The following is a 26,345-nucleotide window of genomic DNA, read 5'->3' as shown; positions in this document are numbered from 1 at the left end:
TGCCTCTGAAGGCATATGGGTGGGCTTGAATAGTTCTCCCATTTGAGTCATGCAAATATGTGAAGAAGATGGTGGCCCTCCTGCAGGACCAACACCAAGATGGGCCAGATGCAGTCCTGGGGTCCCCTGTGTGAGGCCACTGTTATGACACATTCGTTAAAAACATTTCTAGGTGCCAGGCCCTCTGCTTAAGAAGTTCTCAAGGATTTAACCCTCACAACAAACCCATGAAGTAGAATCGACAAAATCATTATTCCCAGTTACTGATGAAGACTTTAGAGGTGCTTAGAGAAATTAAATAAGTTGCCTGAAGTCCTGTGCAGTGGGTGGTTGAGCCTGAGCACAAACTCAGGTCCCTCTGACCTGCTGCTCACAGGTGTCAGAAGTGCTCACTTTGAAAGCCAAGTCCTGGGTCCCAACTGTGAAAAGGAAACTGGGTGCGGAGAACCGAGCACTCTTGTCAGAACTGGTGTTAGAGAAGCCTCCTCCCGGCAGGCAAGAGGCCACACAGCCCCTCTGGGGCACAGAGCGCTAGCTCTGACGGCATACACAGCCTTAGCCCAAGGTCTTGGCCACTCTCCCTCTGATACCCTCAGGCTCCAGGCTTTCCTAAGCAGAAGAAGGTCTTCAGGGAATCCCCCTGATATTAGATGAACCAGCCCGAATCTTCCTCATTTTTCTGATGAAAAAATTGAGGCCTGAGGACATGTCACGTGGCCAAGATGGCTTGACACAATTGTTCTTTTCCACTCCTTGGAAGCCTGACTCTTTTCAGGTGTATGTTTAAGAAAAGTCCAGAGGCTTCAAAATAAAAACAATGGCACACACATCCCTTTGTTTCCCAGAAATGTTTCCCATTCTCTAACTTAAATGTTTTAATAGAAGCAGGCAGGAAACCCGAAGACCACAGAAAACTAATTATCAGGAATGGAGGTGACACTCTTCAACTCCAGCTGGCGTCCCTTATCACCAGAGTCCTTTCTAGGATGGACATCTCAGGTTTCCCCTCAGGGCTCCAATGTACAGAGGGGCACAGGTTCCACACCGCCATATCCCTTAGCAGCATCCCAAACTCAGTGCACACCTCCCTAGGCTCAGTGAGGATCTGCTCCAGGCCCCAACAGGCCCTTTGGCAACCCGAAGAGACAGGCTCCTGACATAAGGGTGCAGCTTGTGTCTGCTCATGAAGGCTTGGGGAGTTCCTGTTTTGTCTAAGTGCCCTACCTGCTGGGCCTCTGCTTGCCCTGGAGGGTTTATGAAGGCTGCTGCTCATCAGGGGAGAACCCAGGACAGGCACATGCTTCCCTCTAGTCTTTCTCCTGCCCTCCTCCCCAGCACCCACCCCCTGCAACAAATGCAGCCCCTTGCTTAGCCACCAAACCCCTGTGAAGCAGAAACACACACAATTCTGATTCCTGAAGCTTCAATATCAACCAAGCCCTTAGGTAGGCGGTGACCTACATAGTATTTAATATGGAAATATAGGAATGTTTATTTTAGAAAAAATCCCTGACCCACTTTCAGGCAACCAACACAGGCACTCCTGGGTAAGACAGACGCCTGTTGACTCTGACAGCAAAATGCTAATAGCATTAGCATTTCTCCTAGGATTTATAATAATTCAATCAACATTCCCCCACCCCTCCCCAGTGAGAGCCAGTTCTGAAACATGCCTTAATTCATTTGTCAGAATGTGGCTACTGCATCAACAGCATGAATTAAAACAGCAAATCCTCAAACAGAGGCTCATGGCTTAGCAATTTTACACATCCTGAACAGGATATAGCCTTTGGGAGGTAAAAAATGAGCTGACATTCTAGGGATAGATTTATAAAAGGAGTGCATTTCATTTTTCTTCCCTTCATTTTTCAGTTGATCTAAGAAACTCCTTTAAAATTATTTTTTAAAGAATTACTCTGGAGTATTAAAGGGCACTAGCTACAATTTAAAATCTCTCTGGGAAAAAGTAGATAGAGTAGACTCCTGCCATATTAACATAGTTGAAAGGGCACAAGATTTGGAGTTCAGAGACCTGGGATAAGTCCTGGCCCTGCCATTTAATGGCAAGGTGGCCTTGGGTGGTCATTACCTTTACATTCTACTTTCTTCCCTTGAATATGAGAATCATATTCATACTTACTTCACTAATTTATTCATATAGACAGGGTAAGATCATGCACATGCTTTATCAACAATAAAACTGTATCCAGGTGGAGAGGAATAAAAGATGGTGGTGTGAGAAGTGCAGCAGAAATCTCCTTCCAAAATCATATATAATATGAAAATGCAGCATATACAACTATTCCTAAAATACTGACCAGAAATAAGATTGTACCAACCAGTCTACATGTGCAAAATGAGAACATCTCACAGAAAAGGGTAAAGTAATAAAACCGCAACTGGGCGGAACCCGAGCATGTCCCCAATCTCAGCTCAGGCAGGAGGAAGAGAATCAGAGCGGGGAGGGAGTAGAAGCCCAGGACTGCCAAATACCCAGCCCTAGAAATCTATTCCCGGAGCACAAACCCACACTATATGGTGCTCTGGAGATTAGAGGGGCTGAAAACTGAAGTCAGAGACTAAGACTGCAAACAGGTTCCCATAACTGGCTGCCCTGGGACAAAAGAAATGCAGGTGCTTTGAAAGACTTTCCAACAGAGAGAGGGCTGATAAAGGGGCAATGATTCAGGAGAAGGAACAGGTGGACAGAATCGTCCTGGCACACTCAGCCCAGCAAGTTGGGAACTTTCAGAAGCTTCAGGCACTCCATCCATCTGACTGACAATGCAGCCTGAGGCCCCCCACCACAATAAGCAGCCTGCTGCTTCTTGCTCCCCACCAGTATTAGCACATCCCCCACCACCATCACTCCAGACCATCAGGAGAGCAGCCCTGTCTACAACAAATACATACACTGCTTAAAGCAGAGGCTGCCCCTGGTGTGCAGTTCACTGGCCCTGACAGCAAAGTAAGGCACTGCTGCCTGGAAACAGGAAAGGACTTTGTCCTTCTGGCAGGCACTGGTGCCACTTGCCTGCCATGCCTGCCATTGTTCCAGGCCAACCAGAGGGCATCCCTGCCTATGGCAGCTTAGGGCCTTAACGGAGAGGATGCTCCCTGCATGCAGATCGCTGGCCCTGACAGCAGAGGCAGGCATGGAGCCAGGAAGCAGGAAAGGGCTCACTCTTTAAGGCAGGAACTGGCACCACTCGCCTGCAACCCCTACCATTGTGCCCAGTACTGGGCAGCTTCAAAGAGCAGAGCTTCTGCCACTAGAGGTTGCCCATCTACACAAACCTAATATTTCTCACTATCCAATAGAATTATGAAAAGACAGAAGAGCCTTCTTCAATCCAAAATCCCACAAACACCAGAAAGAGGGCTCAGTGAGACTGAAATCACCAATCTTCCTGAAAAAGAATTTAAAATAAAAGTCATAAGCATGCTAATGGAGCTACAGAAAAATATTCAAGAGCTAAGGGACAAATTCAGAAGGGAGAGAGACACCTTAAAAAACACAGTAGCTAAAATGAAACGAACAATGGAGAGATTTAAAAGCAGATTCAATGAGGTAGAGGAGACAGTAAATGGAATAGAAATTAGAGAACAGGAATACATAGAAGCAGAGGAAGAGAGAGAACAAAGGATATCTAGGAAAGAAAGAATATTAAGAGAACTGTGTCACCAATTCAAATGGAACAATATTTGCATTATAGAGGTAAAAGAAAAAGAAGAGAAAGAAAAAGGGATAGAAACTGTTTTTGAAGAAATAATTGCTGAAAACTTCCCCAATCTGGAGAAGGAAATAGTCTCAGGCCATGGAAGTGCACAGATCTCTCAACACAAGGGACTCAAGGAAGACAACACCAAGACTATAATAATTAAAATGGCAAATATCAAGGATAAGGACAGAGTATTAAAAGTAGCCAGAGAGAGAAAAAAGATCACCTACAAAGGAAAAACCCATCAGGCTATCATCAGACTTCTCAACAGAAACATTACAGGCCAGAAGGCAGTGGCATGATATATTCAATGCAATGAAACAGAAGGGCCTAGAACCAAGGATACTCTACCCACCAAGATTATCATTTAAATTTGAAGGAGGGATTGAGTATTTCCCACATAAACAAAAGATGAGGGAATTTACCTCCCACAAACCAACTCTACAGTGTATTATAAAGGGACTGCTCTAGATGCAGGTGCTCCTAAGGCTAAACAGCTGTCACCCAAGAAAATAAAAAAACAGTAAAGGAAGTAGACCAATAAATTACTAACCAAATGCAAAATGAAATCAGCTGCCCACAAAGTCAGTCAAGGGATACATGAAGAGTACAGATGTGACACCTAACATATAAAGAGAGGAGGAGGAGAGAAAAAAGACTCTTCACATTGTGTTTATAATAGCATAATAAGCGAGTTAAGTTATACTTCTAGATAGTAAAGAAGCTGCCCTTGAACCTTTGGTAAACATGAATTCAAAGCCTGCAATGGCAATAAGTACATATCTATCGATAATCACCTTAAATGTAAATGGTCTGAATGCACCAATCAAAAGACATAGATTTACTCAATGGAAAAAAAAGCAAGACCCATCTAAATACTGCCTACAAGAGACTCACTTCAAATCCAAAGACATACACAGACTAAAAGTGAAGGGATGGAAAAAGATATTTCATGCAAACAATAGGGAGAAAAAAAGCAGGAGCTGAAATACTTATGTCAGACAAAATAAACTTCAGAACAAAGAAAGTAACAAGAGACAGAGAAGGACATTATATAATGATAAAGGGCTCAGTCCAACAAGAAGATATAACTATTATAAATATCTATGCACCCAACATAGGAGCACCCAAATATGTGCAACAAATACTAACAGAATTAAAGGGGAAAATAGATTGCAATTCATTCATTTTAGGAGACTTCAACACACCAGGTATGCCATAGGACAGATCAACCAGACAGAAAATAAGTAAGGATACAGAGGCACTGAACAACAAACTAGAACAGATGGACCTAACATACATCTACAGAACTCTACATCCAAAAGCAGCAGGATACACATTCTTCTCAAGTGCACATGGAACATTTTCCAGAATAGACCACATACAAGCCACAAAAAGATCTTAAGTAAATTCAAAAAGATTGAAATTGTACCAACCAATTTCTCAGATCACAAAGGTATGAAACTAGAAATAAATGGTACAAAGAACACAAAAAGGCTCACAAACATATGGAGGCTTAACAACATGCTCCTAAATAATCAATGGATCAATGACCAAATTAAAACAGAGATCAAGCAGCATATGGAGACAAATGAAGACAACAGCTCAATGCCCCAACTTCTGTGGGATGAAGGAAAGGCAGCTCTAAGAGAAAAGACACTCTTAAGAGAAATTAAAGAGGACACTAACAAATGGAAATTCATCCCATACTCCTGGCTAGGAAGAATTAATATAGTCAAAATGGCCATCCTGCCTAAAACAATCTAGAGATTTAATGCAATCCCTATCAAAATACCAACAGCATTCTTCAACAAACTGGAACAAATAGTTCTACAGTTCACATGGAATCACAAAAGACCCCAAATAGCCAAAACAATCCTTAGAAGGAAGAATAAACTGGGGCAATTATGCTCCCCAACTTCAACAAAGCCACAGTAATCAAGACAATTTGGTACTGGCACAAGAACAGACCCATAGACAAGGGCAGCAGAATAGAAATAGAGAGTCCAGATATAAACCCACAAATATATGGCCAATTAACATATGATAAAGGAGCTATGGACATACAATGGGGAAATGACTGCCTCTTCAACAGCTGGTGTTGCCAAACCAGACAGATACATGTAAAAGAATAAAAATAATTACTGTCTAACTCCATACCAAAAGTAAACTCAAAATGGATCAAAGACCTGAATGTAAGTCATGAAACCACAAAATTATTAGAAGAAAACACAGGTAAAACTCTCTTGAATATAAACATGAGCAACTTTTTTATGAGCATATCTCCTCAGGCAAGGGAAACAAAAGCAAAAATGAACAAGTGGGACTATATCAAACTAAAAATCTTCTGTACAGCAAAGGACACCATCAGTAGAACAAAAAGGCATCCTACAGTATGGGAGAATATATTCATCAATGACATATCTGATAAGGGGTTGATATCCAAGATATATAAAGAATTCACATGCCTCAACACCCAAAAATCAAATAACTCGATTAAAAAAAGGGGCAGAGGATCTGACCAGACACTTGCCAAAGAAGAAATTCAGGTGGCCAAGAGGCATATGAAAAGATGCTTCACATCAATAATCATCAGGGAAATGCAAATTAAAACTACAATGAGATATCACCTCAGACCAGTTAGGATGGCCAACATAAAAAAGACTAGGAACAACAAATACTGCTGAGGATGCGGAGAAAGGGGAACCCTCCTGTTCTGCTGGTGGGAATGTAAATTAGTTCAACCATTGTGGAAAGCAATATGGAGGTTCCTCAAAAAACAAAAAATAGAAATACCATTTGACCCTGGAATTCCCCTCCTAGGAATTTACCCAAAGAATACAAGATCACAAATTCAAAAGACATATGCACCCCTATGTTTATCACAGCACTATTTACAACAGCCAAGACTTGGAAGCAACCTAAGTGTCCATTAGTAGATGAATGGATTAAGAAGAGGTACTACATATATACAATGGAATATTATTCAGCCATGAGAAGAAAATAAATCCTACCATTTGCAACGACATGGATGGAGCTAGAGGGTATTATGCTCAGTGATATAAGCCCGGCAGAGAAAGACAATTACCAAATGATTTCACTCATCTGTGGAATATAACTGAAGGAACAAAACAGCTGCAGACTCACAGAACCCAAGAATGGACTAGAAGTTACCAAAGGGAAAGGGGTTGGGAGGATGGGTGGGATGGGAGGGATAAGGGGATTGAGGTGTATTATGATTACTGCACATAAATAGGGGGGTCACGGGGAAGGCCGTATAGCACAGAGAAGTCAAGTAGTGACTCTATAGCATCTTACTTTGCTGATGGGGTATGTGGTGGGGACTTGATAACAGGAGGGCACTGTACTAACCACAATGTTGTCATGTGAAACCTGAGCATAAGATTGTGTATCTATGATACCTTAATAAAAAAGAACTTTATCCAAGGATAAGTGATCTTTAGTTTTGATTCACTAGGAGAGAGGTCAAAATCAACACTGAGAATCAAGTTCATTTTTTTCACACTTTGCTTCCCAGTTTAGCTTTTAGTCCTCAGAGGTACCCAATTTCTTTCCATTTTTATCCATGTAGAGCATGGAATGGACTATAAATTCCCTCGTACTAAAGTGTAAATGTCTCATAGTTACAGGAATCAAGACTGAACTGCTGAAGTTCTTTGAGTGAGGGACTGAGGGACTAATATGGGGGAAGAAGGGCATATTGGATTCCCCAAATTCCACCAAAAAGGAGCTGCCTGCTGGCAGACCTTTAAGGACACCTCTATGTGCAGCCAGGGTGTGAGCTAGAAGGAGCAGTTTTCCACAAGAACATGGGGTAACTTCTACCAATATCTGAACCTGTCCCATCACACATCTGCTGGGAATAATCACCTGGCTGGGTTCACCTGAAGCTGTGGTCCTGACTGAGTCTCCTTGTCCTGATGTTGACTCTGAACTCCTTGCCAGAACTCTGAAAAAACAGTGGGAGCATCTTCTTTTTGATGCTTTTGTAAGTAGAATTTTTTTCTGAATTTTATTTTCAGATGGCTCAATCCAAGTGTTTTAGAAATAAAAAATAGAAATTATTTTTAGAAATTGATCTTTACCCTGCTGAACTCAGTTCCTAGCTCTCATGGTCTTTCTGTCTATTCCTTAGGGTTTTCTAAATACAAGATCATGCTATCCACAAATAGAGATGTATTCTTTGTTTTCAAATCTGATGTCTCTCATTTCTTTCTCTTGCCAACCCCCCCGACTAGATCCTCCAGTCTAACATTGAATAGAAGTGACAAGAGGGGGCAACCGATCTTCAGGAGAGGGCGTTCAGCCTTTCTCCATTAAGTGCGATGTTAGCTGATGGTTTCTTGTGGCTGCCCTTTATCCGGTTGAGGAGGTTCCCTTCTAATTCTTGTCTAATGAATGTTTTATAATAAAGTGCTCTTGCATTTCGTCAAATGTATTTCTCACCTCTATTGACACAATCATGTGGTTTTTGTCCTTTCTTCTATTAATATGGTATATTACCTTGATCAAATTTTGCATGATAAACCAACCTTGCAACCCTGTACTGGGATAAGCCCTGTTTGGTTATGGTATATAACCCTTATGTGTTCCTGGATTTGATTTGCCAGTATTTTCTTGAGGGTTTTTGCATCTGTATTTGTAAGACATACTGGTCTGAACCTTTCTTTTCTGGTGATGTCTTTGGTTTTGGTATAGGTTTTGTTATTGGGGTTATATAGACCACATAGAATGAGTTGGGCAGTGTTCCTCCTTTCCTGCTGTTTGGAAGAGTTTGTAAAGAATTGGAATTAATTTCTCTTCAAATGTTTGGTGGGCCTGGGCTGTTCTCAGTGGGCAGTTGTTGATCACTAATTCAGTCTCTCTGCTGGTCATAGGTCTGTTCAGATTTTCTTTTTTTCCCCTCAACTGGGGAGCTCTTAAAAGAATCAAGTCACCATAAAGAGTGGAACGATTTCAAGTTTATTCCTGCAAGGGCAACTTGTCAAACTGCACCAAATAATTAGACTCCCCTGGTGTGTAAGTACAGTCTCTTCCTCCACGGGGTCTTCAGAGTAGAATGGGAACTGCACATGGGGAGTCAATGGCCACTGTGTCCCCTCCCAGGGCCAAGACACCATCACCTCTGGTCTGGGCGATTCCAGGAGCTTCCTTGCTACTCCCTTGGCGTTGCCCTAGTCCCGTACAGTCCATCTTCATTAAAGGAGCCAGAGTGCTCTTGTTAAAGCAGAAGAAAGATCATGTCATTCCTTTGCTGAGACAAGTCCAGGCTTCCTACCTCACTCAGAAAAAGCCAGTCCTCACTGTGACCTACGAGGCCCTCCTGGGTGGCTCCCCACCTGTCTTTCTGCTCTCATTTTTCCACTCGGCTCTGCTCCATTTGTGCCACTTCAGCATCTCCCAAAACACCAGCAGATGTGCTGTTCCCTCTGCCTGGAACAGTCTTCCCCCAGAGAGTCACAGTTTGGGCCTGGACTGTACTAATCACCCTGTATTTACACAAACACCACATTCAAAGAGAGGCGGTCGTTGGCCACTCTATTTAAAATTTAATCTCCATCCTTTCCCCTAAAACTTCTATCCTCTTAATTTCTTTGCATTTTACTTAATCAATTCTGTGATTGTCTTTCTCCTGCTGGACTGCCAGCTACATGAGGGCAGAGGTCCCGCTATTTGCTCACTGTAGGAGCTGGGGGTTGAGGAAAGGCCTCTTTTACACTGTCTGACATCCCACCACTCAGGCAGCTACCAGTTGTACCTCAAGACCCTGTAACAGAGTTTCTCCTAGACCCATTTAACAGCTGAGTGAGGCTGGGAACACCACAGTGGTTAGGCAGTTTCAAGGGAAATTTTTTCTCCTTCTTTTCTCAAGTGGAAACAAAATTGAATGCCCAAAACATTAATACCTTTCTTTTCAAAAAGCATTACTCCTGGGACATGTCTTTGCAAAGTTCAGACTTCTCTGAATCAAGCTAATAAGTTACCTAGGAGTTAATTATTAAGGTAATTGATTTTCTAAAGTATCTCCCTTCCTAAACTTTCCCAGATTTAAGTTCAAGCCTCTTTACAGGTATTTCTGTGGCTCTTGCCTAAAGATGGAAATATGGAAGAAGCTTTTTCATGAAGATTGTGATAGATGCTTTATATTTCTGCATCCTTCATTACCATACCCTAAATTCTCTGGCCCTCTCTCCTTGCACCATATTGGATTGGTAAAACCCCAATCATGATAAAATCCAACTTGCTGCACACCTGAAACTGAGCCGCTGAAGGGGGCTGAAGAAGAACACAGAGCCAGCAGATAGGTCTCATGTGAAATCCCAAGCACTTACTTGAATGGGGCGTAGTGATCCCGGCAGTCCTGCACTCCATGCGTTCATTCACTCTCCTGCTCTGCTTGACAGCTGTTCACACCTTCTCTCTCCTCCAGCCATCCTTTCACATGATGACCTTCCTTCTTATTCATTGGAAGATGGAAGTAATCAGAAAGGAACTTCTACAAACTTCCACCAACAAATGCTCCTGGTCACCTGAAACTGGACCTAGATTCTCTGCCTTCATTTCAGTTACCATGGATGTTCTTGCTGCGTCTTCTCGTGGCAGAAAGAAACAGAGGCAGAGAAGGAGAGAGGTGGCTGGTCTTTCTTCTTATAAGGGCACTAATCCTTATGAAAGGACTCTACCCGCATGACCTCACCTCAGCCTACCACCTCCCCAACGCCTCACTTCCTAATGCCATCCCACTGAGGGTTAGGGTTTCACCACAGGAATTTTGAGGGGACATAAACATGAAATCTGTAACACCATGTCCCTACAACTCCATGTGGGCATCAGATCCTGTCCTCTCTTGCCTTGTTCAAGGACTTCATGCCAGCAATTGTCCCCTCTTTATAACAAACTCTTCATTTCCTCCTCTCTACATGAACAAATATGCCAAAACATCTCTTAACAAAAAAAGAAAGAAACCTCTTGCAGCTCATGCCCTGTGAGCCACAGCCCCATTCCTCTGCTCTCCTTCATGGCAAGAGCCCTCAAAACAGTAGTCTGTAGTCCATCACCCCTTCCTCTCCCACCCTCTTTTTCAGGGCACGCCAACCTGATCTTTGTTCTCACCACTTCACTGACAGCTCCACTTGAGGCCCCTGCTGATATCCCCAAGCCAAACCTAGCTCTCAGTCCCCCAGCCCCATCTTCCTTACCATCTCTTCCTTGAAGCACCTCATTCACCTGGTTTCCAGGGCAATGCCCTCTCTCCTCCTATCTCAGTGTGTCTTCCTAGACTCTTGGTTGGTTCCTCTTTATCAGTCCAAGCAGGAAAGCCCAGAACCTCCTTCTCAGATCTCTGTTCCTCTCTCTCCACGGCAACTCCCTGGAGGCATCCTAATTTCTTACCATTCATGACCACTGAATTTACACCTCCAGCCCAGACCTCTTCCAGGAGTGGTAGATTCATAGCCAACTGCCTACTTGACATCTGCCCCCAGATCAACTATCATCTCAGACTTACTACATCCAGATAGAACTCTGGAATGAGCATGCAGTTTTCCATGTCTAAATGAATAGTACTTAAAGCTGAACAGTCCTTAGTCATCCTGGACTTCTTTCTTTCTCTCATATGCCACAATCAACCTATCATCCAATCCTCCAGGCTGTGTCTAAAATCCAACCCTTCCCCCCTACGCACACCATGACCCAACCAAAAATACTTCAGTGGCTTCCGTGGTCCCTCCCTGCTTCCCCATCTCTCTTTACTGTTCTTAGTCAGTAGCTGGAATGGGGCCTTAAAAAAAAGTATAAGCCATATCATCTGTATCATTTGACTTCCATTCCCCAATTCCTAAACAACTTGTGTCCAAAGCAAAAAAAAAAAAAAAAGATTAATTAAATTGCAATTTCACTTCTCAGTGGAATTTTACAGAGTCAGTAAAATGTAATGGCTCTTCAATTCTCAGTAAAATCTAGTTGCTGGTAATCTGTGACTTCACCTCCCCTCATCTCCCCCTAACAAGCTGCATACCAGCCTTGATGGCTGCCTCCTTCTTTCTCTGAAAACTGCCTCAGGGCTTTTGCATTTGCTAAACTCTGATCAAATATTTTCCGTCAGATATCTGCTTGGCTGCTCCCCTGCTTCTTTCTGGCCACTTATTAGTCAGACCTTCTCTGAACACTCTATGAAATAGCCTAGACTCCACCTACCCACTCCCCTCTATTCTCCTTTCCCTGTTTATATTCCTTCATAGCACTTAAGTCCCGGCAGCATATCTATGATTATCTGTTTCTAGTCTACTTGCAGGGGAATCTAAACTCCTTGAAAGCAATCCCTTTGTCCAATTGTTTCACTGCTACACAAACAGTGGCTGACACATGGAAGCGACCCTTTTAACATCTGTTTGAATAAAAGAATTAATTTATAATACTAGCATTCATAAACAACTTGTGTCCAACAGCAGAAAAATGATTAAGTAAATTACAGTTTTGCTGCTCAGTGGAATTTTACATAGTCAATACAGTTAATGGAAGCACTCAAAGGACTTCAAATTGTTAACAGACACACAGGGGAAAGATATTACCCACCTAGCAACCAAGGAAAAGCAATTTAAAAAAACTACTGGATACCGTTTTCCCGTCACTAAATTAGCACATGTTTCTCTTTAAACGCACACCACCAGATTCTGGAAAGGCTTTCCAGGGGTGAACTTTCTTCTGGTGGATATAAATTTATACAACACCTTTGGGAAAAGACTTTGGACCAACATGCCTCATATTACATCAAGATGTTCATCCTTTTTCATCTGGTAATTCTGCTGGAACTACCACATAAGAATATTATAAATACTATGGATACATGGATATATACATATCAGATAATCTACATGTTTCATGGTCAAAAAAATGATGAAGTATCTACTCCATTAAACACTATAAAGCCACTAAAATTACATCTATTAAGGGTTTTACTGACTTGGAGAAATGTTTATAACATAATATGGTACTAAATTTTCAAAAATCAGCCTTGGGGAAGACACCAAGGGGTGAAAGTGATCTGCAGAGTTCCTTCAGGAACCTGGAGAATTTTAACTGCTGCCCCAAATTACTGACTTACGTTTTTGATTTGCTTTTGCTTTTCCAAAGGTTTAATTAAGTTTCTCTTCAGATAAGGCTTTGGCTGAGCTCTTTTTAGGCACAAAATAAACAATAAAAATTCCATTGTGCATTCCCTACCTCTATCCTTCCCCATTAGAACTACACATAATGTTTACACATAACATGTTCATCACGTTAGAGGTTTTATGTTTTATTTTTAAACTGTAAAGAATCATTTGCATTTCAACAATACTTTACATCTATAAATAAATGTTAAAATATATAAACTATTTGATTTTTTACCACAATGCATCTGGGTTTTTTTCTCATTAAAGCAAACAAACAACAACAGAAAAGTATTACCTCCAGGAGAATCTTCACCCAGAACAAGTTCGCTCTTTTTAGGACCGATGCTGATGGCTGTCTGTGTAGGTTGCCGGGGTCCGTGGGATCTGGAAGAGGAGACGTGACAAGGAGGGGTTCCAGCAAGTGTTCTCATTTGCTACCCCTCAGAATCCAGGAGGAGTTGGGGACAGTGGAGTTGCCAGAGAGCCACATGAAATCCCCAAATCATATCTGCTAAACCTGAGGCTCTGCTCTGCTGCCACAAAGCCCAGCTTTGGTTCACCCACAAAAGTGAATGGTTCACATTGAGAAGAACATAGGGGGGCTTTCGCTGAGTTTCCTCCAACGCCAGCATTTTGCAGCGTCACAGCACAATGTCACCACCGGGATACTGGCATTGATACAATCCTCTGATCTTACTCAGATGGCCTCAGTTTTACTCTCCACAAGGATCCCTCTGTTGACCTTTTATAGAGACATCCACTTCATTCCCCTGACTCTGTGCATAATTTCTAGGAACCATAAATCTGTTTTCTATTTCTATAATTTTTTCATTTAAACAAAATTACATACATGGCATTGTATAGTGTAACTTTTAAGATTGGCTTTTTTCATTCAGCATAATTCCCTCTAGATCCATCTAAGGGATTCATCCAGGTACGTGCATGCATCAATATTTGGCTCCTATTTATTGCTGAATAGTACTATGACATAGGTGCACCATCGTTTGTTTAACCATTCACCTGTTGAAGGACATTTGAGTTATTTCCAGTTCTTGACTATTACAAATAAAGCTGCTACGAACAATCCTGTAGCAGGTTTTTCTATGAACATAAGTTTCCATTTCTTTGGGATATATGCCCAAGAGAGCAATTGCTGGGTTGTATAGTAATTGCACGTTTAGTTTCTTAAGAAACTGCCAAACTATTTTCCAGAAATGCTGGGCTATTTTATGTTCCTATCAGCAATATATGAGCCATCCAGTTTCTCTCCATCCTTACCAACATTTGGTGGTGTCACTATTTTTTATTTTAGCCATTCTGACAGGTTTGTAGTAATTTTAATTTGCATTTCCTGAAGGTCAATGATGTTGAACATCTTTTTGTGTTTATTTGCCATCTGTATGCCTTTTGGTAAAATGTCTATTTATATCTTTTACCCATTTTCACATTGAATTTTTTTTCACTACTGAGGTTTTAATCATAGATTTTATTTTTCAGAGCAATTTTAGGTTCACAGCAAAACTGAGTAAAAAGTACAGACTTCCCACACATGCACGGCCTCCTCCACTATCACCACTCCTCACCAGTGTGGTACATATGTTATAATCCATGAACCTACATGGACACATTATCACTGGAAGTCCATAGTGGACTTTAGAGATCAGTCTTGGTGTTACACATTCTATGGGTTTGGACAAATGTATAATAATATGTATCCACTGATGCAGCATCACACAGAAGGGTTTCACTGCCCTAAAATTTCTCTACACTCGACCTATTCATCTCCCTCCCCCTTAACCTCTGGCAACCACTGATCTTCTTACTGTCTCCATAGTTGTGCCTTTTCCTGAATGTCACATAGCTGGAATCACATAGCCTTTCAAATTGGCTGCTTTCACTTAGTAAGTGCATTTAGAGGTTCCTCCATGTCTTTTCATGACTTGACAGCTCATCTCTCTTTAGCACTGAGTAATATTCTATTGTCTGGATGTACCACAGATTATTTATCCAACCACCTCCTGCAGGACATCTTAGTTACTTACAAGTTTTGGTAATTATGAATAAAAATGCTATACACATCCTCATGCAGATTTTTGTGTGGACATGTTTCCAGTAAATTTGGGGAAATACCAATGAGTAGAATTTGCTAGAACAAATTGTGTTTAGTTTTGTAAGAAACTGCAAACTGACTTCCAAGTTGGCCATGCCATTTTGCACTCCCACGAGCAATGAATGGGAGTTCTGTCATCCCACCTCCTCACCAGCACGCAGTGTTGTCAATGATTTGGATTTTGGCCATTCTAGTAGGTGTATAATGATATCTCATTGGTTCTTTTGTTTTGTTTTTGTTTTTAATTCTTAAAATTATCTAGTCAATTCTCTCAGGACACAGGTGATGATTGTTACCCCACCTCTTTCGCCACAGAAGGCATTCAGCTGAGGCTATAATAAATCACAGACATTTGTACACATTATCTAAAATATCAGGCAGAAAGCCCCTGGCTTTGATCAGCAAACAAGGCACAGACCTGAGCCAATGCCCATACTCACGTAGACCCTGGCCCAAGGGCATCCTCTTGGGTGTCACTAAGGCACAGTTGCTGGAACCGTGAGCCAGGACTCTCTGACTCTGTGAAGAGTGGAGGGTATCATCGTCGTTTAGTTTGCAATTCCCTGATAACAGATGATGTGGAGCATCTATCCATATACTTAGCTGCCATCCGTAGAGCTTTTTTCATGAAGTGTCTGTTCAGGTCTTTGCCCATTTTTTTTATTGAGCTTGTTAGTTTTGTTATTGTTGAGTTTTAAGGGTTCTTTGTATATTTTGGATAGTGGTCCTTTATCAAATGTGACTTTTGCAAATATATTCTTTCAGTCTGTAGCTGTTTTCTCACTCTCTTGATACTACTGAATTTTGAGATACTATTACTTCATCAAATATGTGGTTTGAAAATATATTCTCCCAGTCTGTAGCTTGTCTTTTCATCTTCTTCACAGGGTCTTTCACAGGGCAAAAAGTTTTTTTAATTTTGATGAGGTCCAAGTTATCAATTTTGGTATCATGCAGTTTTAGTGTCAAGTCTAAGAAATATTTGCCTGGCCCTAGGTCCCAGAGGATTTCTCCTTAGTGTCAGAGCCATCCAAAGGAGAGCTCTGAGAGGAGGAAAGAGGAAGATGAACTGATTAGAGACAGAACTGGAAACAACAGGCTACTGGTTCTTAAAACCCTCCACCTACTAGAAGAAACTAACTAGGGCCCCAACTCTGCAATAGAAGAAGTGGCCCAGGCGCGCTCATTGCCCCCTGGATGGAATGGGAGTCAGGGCTAAGAGCGATGGATCAGGAACCCTGCTGACAGAATGTGACCAGAGGAAGTGCTCTTCTTTCCTACAGGCTTGAGAACCTTCTGCACTGAGAGATACCAGAAAACGGACCACTACTGGCAAGGGTAGTCTTGCTCTATCTTGAGCCCAGGAATCCTCTTTGTCTCCCAGGCCTGAAGTTTCCCTTTTCCACCCAGAGACACCAGGTAGCAGAGAGCCATCAGCAAGGAGGATCCTACCATCCCAGGAAGGGCTCTTTGCCCCCAGAGGTGGGGGATCCTGCCCAGAAAGCACTCTTTATTACCATACCAGAGTCCAGAGGGTCCCTTCCCTCATCTAGAGGCACCAGTGTAGTTAAATTCCTTCCACTCCCCGTGGCAGCGCCAGGAGGGACCACTGGAGCCTCAGCAGCACCAGATGCACCAAGCAGATCAAAATAGCACCATGAAGGCTGCAAAAATTAAATTATCATTGTAACCATAGTCCACAAAGGTAGCCAGGGTTCTAATCCTAAAAACAGTCTAATAACATAATAGCCAAAATGTCCAGGATACAGTTAAAAATCACCAGTCAAAACAAGAACCAGGGAAATCACAACTTTAGTGAAAAAAGACAGATGCAGTACTGAGATGAATCAGATGTTGGGATCATGTGGCCAGGATTTTAAAGCAGTTGTTATAAAAGTGCTCCAACAATTGATTACAATTATGTTGACACAAATGAAAAAATAAAAGTGTCTTAGCAAAGAAACAGAAGTTATATTTTAAAAAAGAACAATGAGAAATTATAGAACTGAAAATCCAATAACTGAAATTAGTTTTTAAAGAATTAGATGGGCTCAATAGTAGTGGAGATGCAACCCCTTGTTCTTTCTTCCTTCCTGATGCTCCAAGATTACAAATTGTTTCTGTAAGCTTGAGGATGTATTAACAGATTGTACCCAATCTGAAAAACACAGAGGAAAAAAATAAACAAAAAATAGGGCTTCAAGGACCTATGCGACAATAACAAAAGATCCAAAATTTCTAACACCAGGGTCCCACAGGAGGAAAAAAAGAGACTGTGGCTGAAAGATAATTTTAAAAAAATTATGCTTGAAAACTTCCCAAATTTGGCAAAGGACATCAACCTACAAATTCAAGAAGCTGAATTAACCCAAACACTATATATCCAAAGAAATCCAAAATTAAACTTCTGAAAAATAAAGAAAAAAATCTGAAAGCAGCCAGATACATTACCTACAGGGGAGCACCATTTTGTTTGACAGAGAATTCCTCATCATCTGAAACCATAGATGCCAGAAGGAAGCAGCAGAAATGTCAAGTGCTGAAAGGAAAGAATAGACAATCGCAAATTCTATATCTGGCAAAAAATATCCTTCAGGAATAAAGAGGAAAGAAACCTACTGTCAGATGATAGAACACAAAAAACGGTTTGTAATTAGCAGGCCTACCCTTAAAGAATGGCTAAAGTAAATTGTCCAAACGGAAAGGTTCTTTACTCCTGAAAGAATCTTGGAGCATCAGGAAGGAAGAAAGAGAACAATGGAAAGAGAACATACGTGGGTCCACACAATAGACTATCCTTCTCCTCATCAGTTTCATAAATCATATTTGATTGCGGCAACAGAATTATAACACCATCTGATATTTAAGTCAATGTCAGGGAGCTAAACGCACCTCAAAGGAAGTAAGTTTTCCACACTTCCCTTGCCATGGTAAAATGCTGATAACAGTAAGCTATGGTAAATCACATATGTGTACTATAATACCCAGGAACAATCAGTAAAGAGGTTATTCAAAGAGATACACTCAATATCAATTGTAAGCAAATCAAGAAAAAATCCTAAAACTTGTGCAAATCATCTACCAGAAGGAAGAAAAGAGAAAACAGATAGGACACATAGGAAAGAAATAAGAAACAAATTAAAAAAAGTCAGACTTAGCTCTAACATATCAATCACTTTAAATGTAAATATTTAAATACAGTAATTAAAAGGCAGAGCTTGATTTAGTGGATAAAAAAACTTAACTGCATGCTCTTCACAAGAAACTCACTTCAAATTCAATGACATAGGTTGAAAGTAAGACTATGAAAATATATATAACATGCAAATATTAATAATATGAAAATAGGTATGGTGTAGTTATATTAATATCTGATAAAGATTTCAGAGCAAAAAAAAGTCACCAGGGAAAATGAAGGGCATTATGTAACAATAAAAGGATCAATCTACTACTGGGAAAAAATAATAATTCTAACAGTGTACACACATTAGAAACAGAGCCTAAAAATCATGAAGCAAAACTTTTAGAACTGGAAGGAAAAACAGATAAATCCACAGTTATAGTTGGGGACTTCAATACCTTCCTCCAGCAACCAAAAGAATTTCTAGAAAGAAAAATCAGCCAAAATAGGAAAGATGTAAACAAGGCCATCAGCCAATGGGACTGACTCGTAGAATACTCCACCGCCAACAGCAGAATACAGCTTTTTTTCAAGTGTTCATCAAGACCTACTACATCCTAGGCCATAAAACATATCTCAAAAAATTGAGACACATTAAAATCATACAGATTATGTCCTCTGACCATAAGGAAATCAAATTAGAACTTAGTAAGATAAATCAAATAGGAAAATCTCTAACTCCTTGGAAATTAATCCAAAAGGAAGTTTTTAAGGAAATTTTCAAACATACATAAAATTGTGAGAAAATGCTCACCACTTTAAAGCTCCACTCCCTTTTAAATGTTCTTTTAAAGCTTCTCTTAAAAATGAAATGTTTTTATTATGTAGAGTTATAAAATAATTTAAATATTGGATTGTCACTACAAAGCCCACCACCTTTTTAAAATCAAAACTATAGAAAGCTGCTTTGACATCTACAGTTTTAAGAGTTTCTGGAATGGTTGGTTTTGCCACCCACATATTGCTTTGTAAAAATGGTGTGACTTTTTGATAAGAGAGCTTATCTCCTGTGTCACCCCCCAGCCTGCCAGTGGGGATCCGGGAGAGTGTGAATGGGGGGCAGGGCATGGAGCCTCTCCCCTTTGGCTTAGTTTCTAAAACCTAGGGTGTCTTCATCCAGCTCCAAAACTGTCCATGTGTCAATAAATCTCAGTCACACAATTCTGTCTCTGGACACAGACTCAGCTCATTAAACTGCAGACTTGATGTATTCACCTGGACATCAAACGGTCACTTTGCCCATCCACAACAGGACTCTTGATTTTACCTCAACCCTGCTTCTGTCCAAGTCTTCTCACCTTTGAATTTGGGACCCTCATTCCGCCGGTCTTTCAAGCCAGCATCCTGGCAGCCACTCTGGGTTCCTCTATTTTCCTCATACCATAACGCATCTATGACACACATCAGTAAGTCCCACAGACCCAACTGCCTAAACATGCCTCTCCTTCCCATTTCAGTTCAAGCCACCACGGTGCTCGTCTGGGTGGCCCGCAGAACCTCCTCCCTGCTCTCCGTGCTTCTGCTCTTCTCTCCCCACAATCCATTCCCCAATGGAAGAAAATCATTTTTAAAAACATGGAGATCACGCAACTTCCTATTCACAAATCCCCAGGGGCTTCCTATCACACTTAATGTTCACTCGTTGACTGTATCTCCTCCAACTAGAGCATGCATTTTATGAGAGATAAAAACTTTCTTGTCTTTTTCTCACCACTATTTTCTCAAGGCCTGGCCCTTAATGAGGGACTCCATAAATATCTGTTGAGTGAACAAATAAATGAACAGGGTTTGAGGAAGTAATAACAGCCATGATCTGTCTAAGGAATCTGGATCTGAGAACATTGGCATGAGTGTTACACATGCATATAGTCTAATTATAACAATGTAAAAAACCACATATGTACAGAAAGATGTTGGAAATAAATGAAAATGTTAACAGTGTTATTTTTAGATGGTGGACTAATGGATGATTTTTCTTCTTCCTTCTAAATTGTTATCTTTAAAATGAGCATGAATAATTTTATAATGGGACAACTTAAATGAACTTTATTTTTTTAAGTCACACATTGGGGCCTTTCTTCCCCAGGCTGAATTGTTCGGTATAGCTGACCACTCCATTTCCTTATCCCTCAATCACCTTTTGGCCAACATGATCTCTCCTCACTAATCACAACCCTGGACAAGTTTTTGTTCATATTATAGTCCAATATTCTTCTGTAGGTATGAGAATTTAGGAAAAGGAATTTTTCCTTTCCTAGAAGGTATCATGGAGCAACCGTGTTCAAAAATGTTAATAAAATCCTGATTTTAAGAATGGCTCCTAAAGAGAGCTGGAAAGGTTCTAATGGGGCATAAAATCTAGCAATTTACTCCTGAAAGAATGCCTGAGAAATTCTAATGAGCTTTGCATGTTTCCTCTTAGAAGCGGGGTTGAATGAGTTATGTCATTCACACTTGAAAAGTGTGAACCTAGCTAAAGTAAGCTTAATATGCTTAGGCCAAGAACTAGGAAAGAAACATGGGACTCAAACACTAATCTTCAGAAATATATGTAATGCTGTAAATGTGAGCATTTTTCTTTTCAAAAGAAATCAGAGTGGCTGGGTACCCAGGTTTACTATACATAGGTTTTGCTTTCCATTAGGTGGTGACCCTGGGGAGGGTGGTGACATGTTAATTTCAGGAGTATGTGTCTGAGAGGAGAAACACAGAACATGTTTTATGAGGAGTTTCACTCAGGGGCAGAGGTCTAAGCTGACTTTAGGGGTGGTCCTCCTGGCCACCTGGACAAGCCAGGTTTCTTGCCAATTCTGGAACTGGCTCATTTCCAGGCCTCATTAGATGAGGTTAAATTGGAGCCAGTGGGAGGGAGGGCAGGTCAAACTGTCTGGGGATTCTGGACAGAGTGGTCCCCTGAGCACACTGGGGCCTAGATCCAGGTGGTCAGAACTCATCCAGTCCACAGCTTCCTAGCCATAGGTAAGGTTGGCTGGGGTTGGTTGAGCGCTGAATGAGGAAAAGAATTTATCTCTGCCCTCAAGAATTTTAGCCTTATTGGGAGGTAGGAAGATCCACAGCTAACAAAGGAAATAGCATATGCCCTGTGCTGAAACAGGAAGAAGTAAAATAGGCCAGAGGTGGCAGCAGATCGGAAAGGACTGAGGGGCAGCAGGCTAGTGGGGCTGAAACTCCATGGCCATGATTTTGTCCACACGAGTTTGGCTCAGTGTGGGACATCGCCCTCTGAATGCTTGTCCAGGTGGCTGCCTCACTGGCCAGAGAAAAGACACCTTCTATGAAGCAGAGCCTTCCGAGCGCTCTTCCCCTTGACTGTCATGATGCCAGAAAGCACCTCAGCAATGCCAGAAAGCACCTCAGCGATGAACTCTGAGGATGGCTCACTGGCTATTAGCTGGGCGGAGGGAGCCCTGGGAGACACCTCTGCTCTGAGAGTCATCTCTGCTCTGAACTACAGGCTGGGGTTTGCCTTTCTGATCAGGCTTTGCTGAGGCTTCTCCTAAAGACCCCTGGGCACTTCCCATTCACATTCATCTCAAGGGGTGAGAGACTGGCCAGGAGGAGGACCCCAGCCAGGCCTAGGAAGCCACGGCCACAGCTTTCCTGCAGGGATGATCAAGATATGCAAACTAAAGGACGAGACTTTGTTTCATTTATCAGACTGGCAGAGCTAAAAACAGACTGAAGAAGTTCCGCATTGGTGAAGGTGTAGGAAATAAATGGGTGATGGGGCGCAGTCTTAGTCCCTAGGGGAATCAGCACATCCTTTTGGCTTATAACCTAGCAGTATCTCCTGAAAGGTTGAAAGTTCATACCTTTTTACCCAGTATTTCTACTTGTAAGATTTAACCTCCAAAACCCTTCTGTAAGGGCTCAAAGACTCAAGAATGTTCCTTATGGTTTTGTTTAAAAACTTAGAAGAAACCTGAAAGAACTCTGCAAAAGATTAAATGCTGGGACATCTGCACAGTGCAATACTGTACATGCCTTAAGAATGAACTAGACGTCTCTGTCCTGACATGGAGAGTGGAAAAGGAAAGCTCAGCACAGCAGTGATGGAGTAAGCCCACAACCAAAATAATTAGTAGCAACAATGACAGAGTTCATGTTCATGTGAGAAGGAAGGTTGGGAATTATGCACCAAATTTTCGCATGTCTCTAGAAGTGAGATTATGTACATTCCTGTAAAGTTTGCAATATTACATAAATGTCCACCATTTAATCAGAAAAAAGGTAGAGCCTCTATCATAGGGTGTTCAGAAATATATTTCCACTCAGTGAATATTTGTAGGAATTATTCATGACATTTATAAACGTGGGCATATGAAGTGATACTTCACAGGCTTTAGGAGACACATTTCCTGCATGAGTGTAAAAAGGGAGATAGGGAAAGGTCTATGTGGCAAGGTTTACTTAGATCCTCACATCAAGAGTTAAGATTGGTTTTGGGTCTTTAAACAAGTAATCTTTAAGTCTCTTGAAGTATTGGTCTCCTTATCTGTGTAACTTGCATTTAGACAAATGTCCTTTTAGAGGTCTAGAGGAGATGGGCTCAGTATGTAGGTAAACAGGGTGTGAGCAAATGATTTCTTCTAGTGAAGGTGGCTGTGTGCAGCTCACATCAGCCAGGACCAGTGCCACCATGACAGCTGACACTCAGCCTCCAAGCTAGCTAAGCACAGACTTTTCCAGAATTACCTACATGGCGTTTCCCACTCTGGTACTCTCTCTCATTCATCCCAGGCCTTCTGCTTCCCCATTTATCCTTGAATGAAGAAAATTAGAGAAAGAGAGAGAGATTAGGAAGAAGAAAACATGAGTGGTGAGAGAACTGGCCAGTTAGGAGAGGGGCCAGTTAAAGATGAGTTACTAGAGGGGCAAATCACACCAACAAAAGTTTAAAAACCAAACCAAGGCCTAAAGAGGTGATGACTGACACCTGGTTATAAAGCCCAGCATTCCAGGCCATGAGGCAGCCTGCTCCACAACGTGGCCATTGAGGTGGCGCAGTGCACACAGCCCTGGTGGTCTGTTCACCCTCCTGGTGGTAGCGCTGGCTGCTCAGGAGGCTGTGCAGTCCTGACTGTGCATGCAGAGCTCAGTGGCAAGTCAGGAGCCCCAAGAGTGGGTGCCACAGGCCCACTCTCTGAGTAAGAGCGGTTTTTGCGGCAAAGACAAGTTCACAGCCATTGAGAGCACTTGGAAGAGCCTTGCAGAGCTCACGCTTTTCCTGCCAACCAGGGCTGGCCCAGCAGAATGAGTACATAGTCAGCGAATGATATGAGAGCCATTACATCAGATTTGTGGGCACTCTGTGCCAGCCTGGCCCTCATAACCACTCAGGAGGCAGGCACTGAATGCATGGGGAGCTCAGGCCTGGTCAGGAAGGTCAGCTGACTTGTGCAAAACCAGCAGCCAGAAGCAGACCAGGCCAGAGCTCAAACCCCGGTGAGCCCAGCCCCTCTTGCCCTGACCTTGCCACCTTTGATGTCTGCCTTGGCTCTTTCCAGGATACCTCCTGCCCCTCCCCATGCCCCACAGTGTTCTCACATGCTTGGGAGCCATGCAGGCAGAAAGCTGGACAGCTGAACACAGGCCTTCTCCATCTGGGCTCATGATGCCCTTTTCAATACCCTTTTGAATCAGAGCCTGAATCTTAATAGATACTCAAAAACCAATCAGAAACCTCAGCAATGATTACAAAGCAGTTTCCTGCAGTGTCCCTTAGCTTCTCAGTGCCTAAAAGAGCATCTGTGGTCACCGAGGTCTCAGCCCTGGCCCCAGGTGGGTGGGCCTTCCACACTCCAAACCCCCATGTGCCAGCCTGAGCCTCCCCACCTCTCAGCTCTTACTCTCTGCAAGTTATGTCAGCCCTCAACACATCTTTCACCACATCCCCCTGCCCACCCCACCCCGCCAGTGTCTCTTCTTGAGAGATGGCAGGGTGAGAGGATGAGTTTATAAAAATTCTTAAAAATTTGTACACGGGTCAGAATTTGGCAGTGAAGGTCTGGGGCACACAGACAGAGCCACGGTGTTAAGGAGCGCCCTGAGAATGGTGTATGCTCCCTCTACTCTCCCTGGCGTGACTGTAATCGATGACAGCCCTCAAGTCCAAGCCCATCTTCAGGTTGTAAAAGGACAAGTCTCTAAGAGCGTTTCAGATGCCTGAGGGGCCTTGGGAAGGGGCAGGGAGGGGGCAGAGGGGCATCTCCATCTCCTAGATCATGCAGCACAGGCCGACCTCTTCGTAGCACCTAGGGGTGAGCTGCGTCCTCCCTGCAGATTCATGGGCTGGAGCCCTAATCCCTTGTACCTGACTGTGACCTGATTTGGAAGTAGGGTCCTTGCCTATGTGATTAGTTAAGATGAGGTCATACTGGAGTTCGCTAGGCCCTAATCCAATATGGCCAGTGTCCTCATAAGAAAGGAAAATTTGTTCAAAGGCATGGTGTCTTGCCAATGGGCTTCAGCCCCGGGCAAGTTCGCTATGGATTCAATGTGACCAAAGAAATTGACAGCAAAACATTCTTTGGGGTGAAAGGGTTTATTACCCGGCTTGTTCTCCCTGTGGTAGGTCGAGCACTAGCGTCTCTGCTCCCGCCCAGAGCACTGGGCCGAGCTCTCTACATAGCGCAGTAATAGCTTATTGCCTAAAGGTGTGGAAGCGGTAGCCTAGCAACAGGCCAGTTGCATCATCAGGTGGTTTAAGTTCAGTGAGGCTCCTGGCCATAGGAATCCCAACTTCCCCACACACAGATACAAGGAGAACACCATGGGGATGTGAAGATAACCAGCTACGAGCCAAGGAGGGGCCAGGAGCAGTGCCATCCCTCGTGGCCCTCGCAGCGAGCCAGGCCTGCCATCGACACCCCGGTCTTGGACTTCCAGTCTCCAGAACTGTGAGACAAGACATTTCTGTCTGAGCTGTGCAGCTGGTGGCACTTGGTTATGGCAGCAAATAAATGCAACAGCTCATTTTCAAAGCTCCACTAAGAGAAACCTAAGGGATCCATTTACAGCAGTTCCCAGGTATAAGGCTGCATGATGAAATATGGTGAAGACAGAGTTACCTGCTTTCTATCCCCAGCAGGACAATGGTCCTCCTGTGACATTTCCCTCACTTCTCAGGACACCATCCAAACACCATCCATACACCGAGGACAGCATTGCCTCACCTGCAGGAGACATTTGTGTCTTTTGGATTTTAAATAAGCACAAAACCAAGGAGCTGATACCCTAAGCACAAATCCCAACTATTAGATGATAATTAGGTTAAATGCATATTGGTCACATTTAACTGTGTTTTAGACCTCTGTATAATTGCCAGTTAGAAATCTATGTATCTGACAAAACAATTTAATTTCTTCATTTACCATTCTTACATTTTAATGCCATACTGAAAAAAAAAATCCATAGAATATGGGCTCCAAAACAAATTGAATCAAAACAAGATGTACTTTGTTTAAGGAATGTCTTCTTAATTAGGACCATGAGATCATTCACAATTTTGTAGCAATTTTGCAAAATAGGATTTACCTTGATGCCTTTATAAAACTCTGCACTGTAATTTTACCCACAGATGTTCTGATTTTTCTACGACCTGATATGCATTTTGCTGGGTGAAAGGATTAAACATGAACTCCTTCTGTATTTTCCCCCATCACTGGTTCGTGTCATCCAGTCCCCACAGGCAGTCACGACACGAGCTCACCGAAGGGGAAGCTGGTGTGTAATTAGCTTCGTGAAGCAGGAGCGTGGCACTGCGCCACGCAGGAATGCAGCACGTCTCATTCACTCATCAACAAACACGCACTCCATGACCGAGCCCAGCATTCTGTCTGGGGAGGAATCCTGCAGGACAGAATAAACAAATCCAAGAAACCCAGAGCTATTTTTTCTACCTATATAGATGCACTCTAGCTCCGTGTACATTCACCCCCTCGGTTGAGATTATTTAGGACAAACCCCACAGATGAGTTTTCTCTTTGTTCTTTAAGGGCCCTGGAGTGTCTGGGTGGGTGGGCAATGACACTTGTCAGCTCCTTCCTAAGGCTCCAGGCTGCAGGACAGAGAGGAGAGCTGTAATATAAAATATCTTTTCTAGTTTACTGCTTTTGACTAAAATAATCCCATTTACT

At 42.4% G+C, this 26,345-nt stretch overlaps 1 long non-coding RNA gene across 1 annotated transcript in view; it reads right to left on the bottom strand.

Moving 5' to 3' along the window:
* Positions 1 to 8,719: 8,719 nt before the first annotated feature.
* The window catches only part of LOC118972696 (uncharacterized), a 49,370-nt gene continuing 31,744 nt past the window's right edge, over positions 8,720 to 26,345 (bottom strand). Inside the window, exons 5-7 of the long non-coding RNA XR_005061768.2 lie at positions 13,191 to 13,279; positions 10,076 to 10,333; positions 8,720 to 8,960 (exon numbers count right to left, since the gene is read on the bottom strand). This is a non-coding gene — a long non-coding RNA (uncharacterized lncRNA). The remainder of the gene's footprint in view (positions 8,961 to 10,075; positions 10,334 to 13,190; positions 13,280 to 26,345) is intronic.

The sequence above is a fragment of the Manis javanica genome, chromosome 1, assembly GCF_040802235.1.
Source record: "Manis javanica isolate MJ-LG chromosome 1, MJ_LKY, whole genome shotgun sequence".
Classification (NCBI taxonomy): Eukaryota; Metazoa; Chordata; class Mammalia; order Pholidota; family Manidae; genus Manis; species Manis javanica.
The sequence above is the reverse complement of the archived record's forward strand: the minus strand, read 5'-3'. Positions and strand labels throughout refer to the sequence as shown.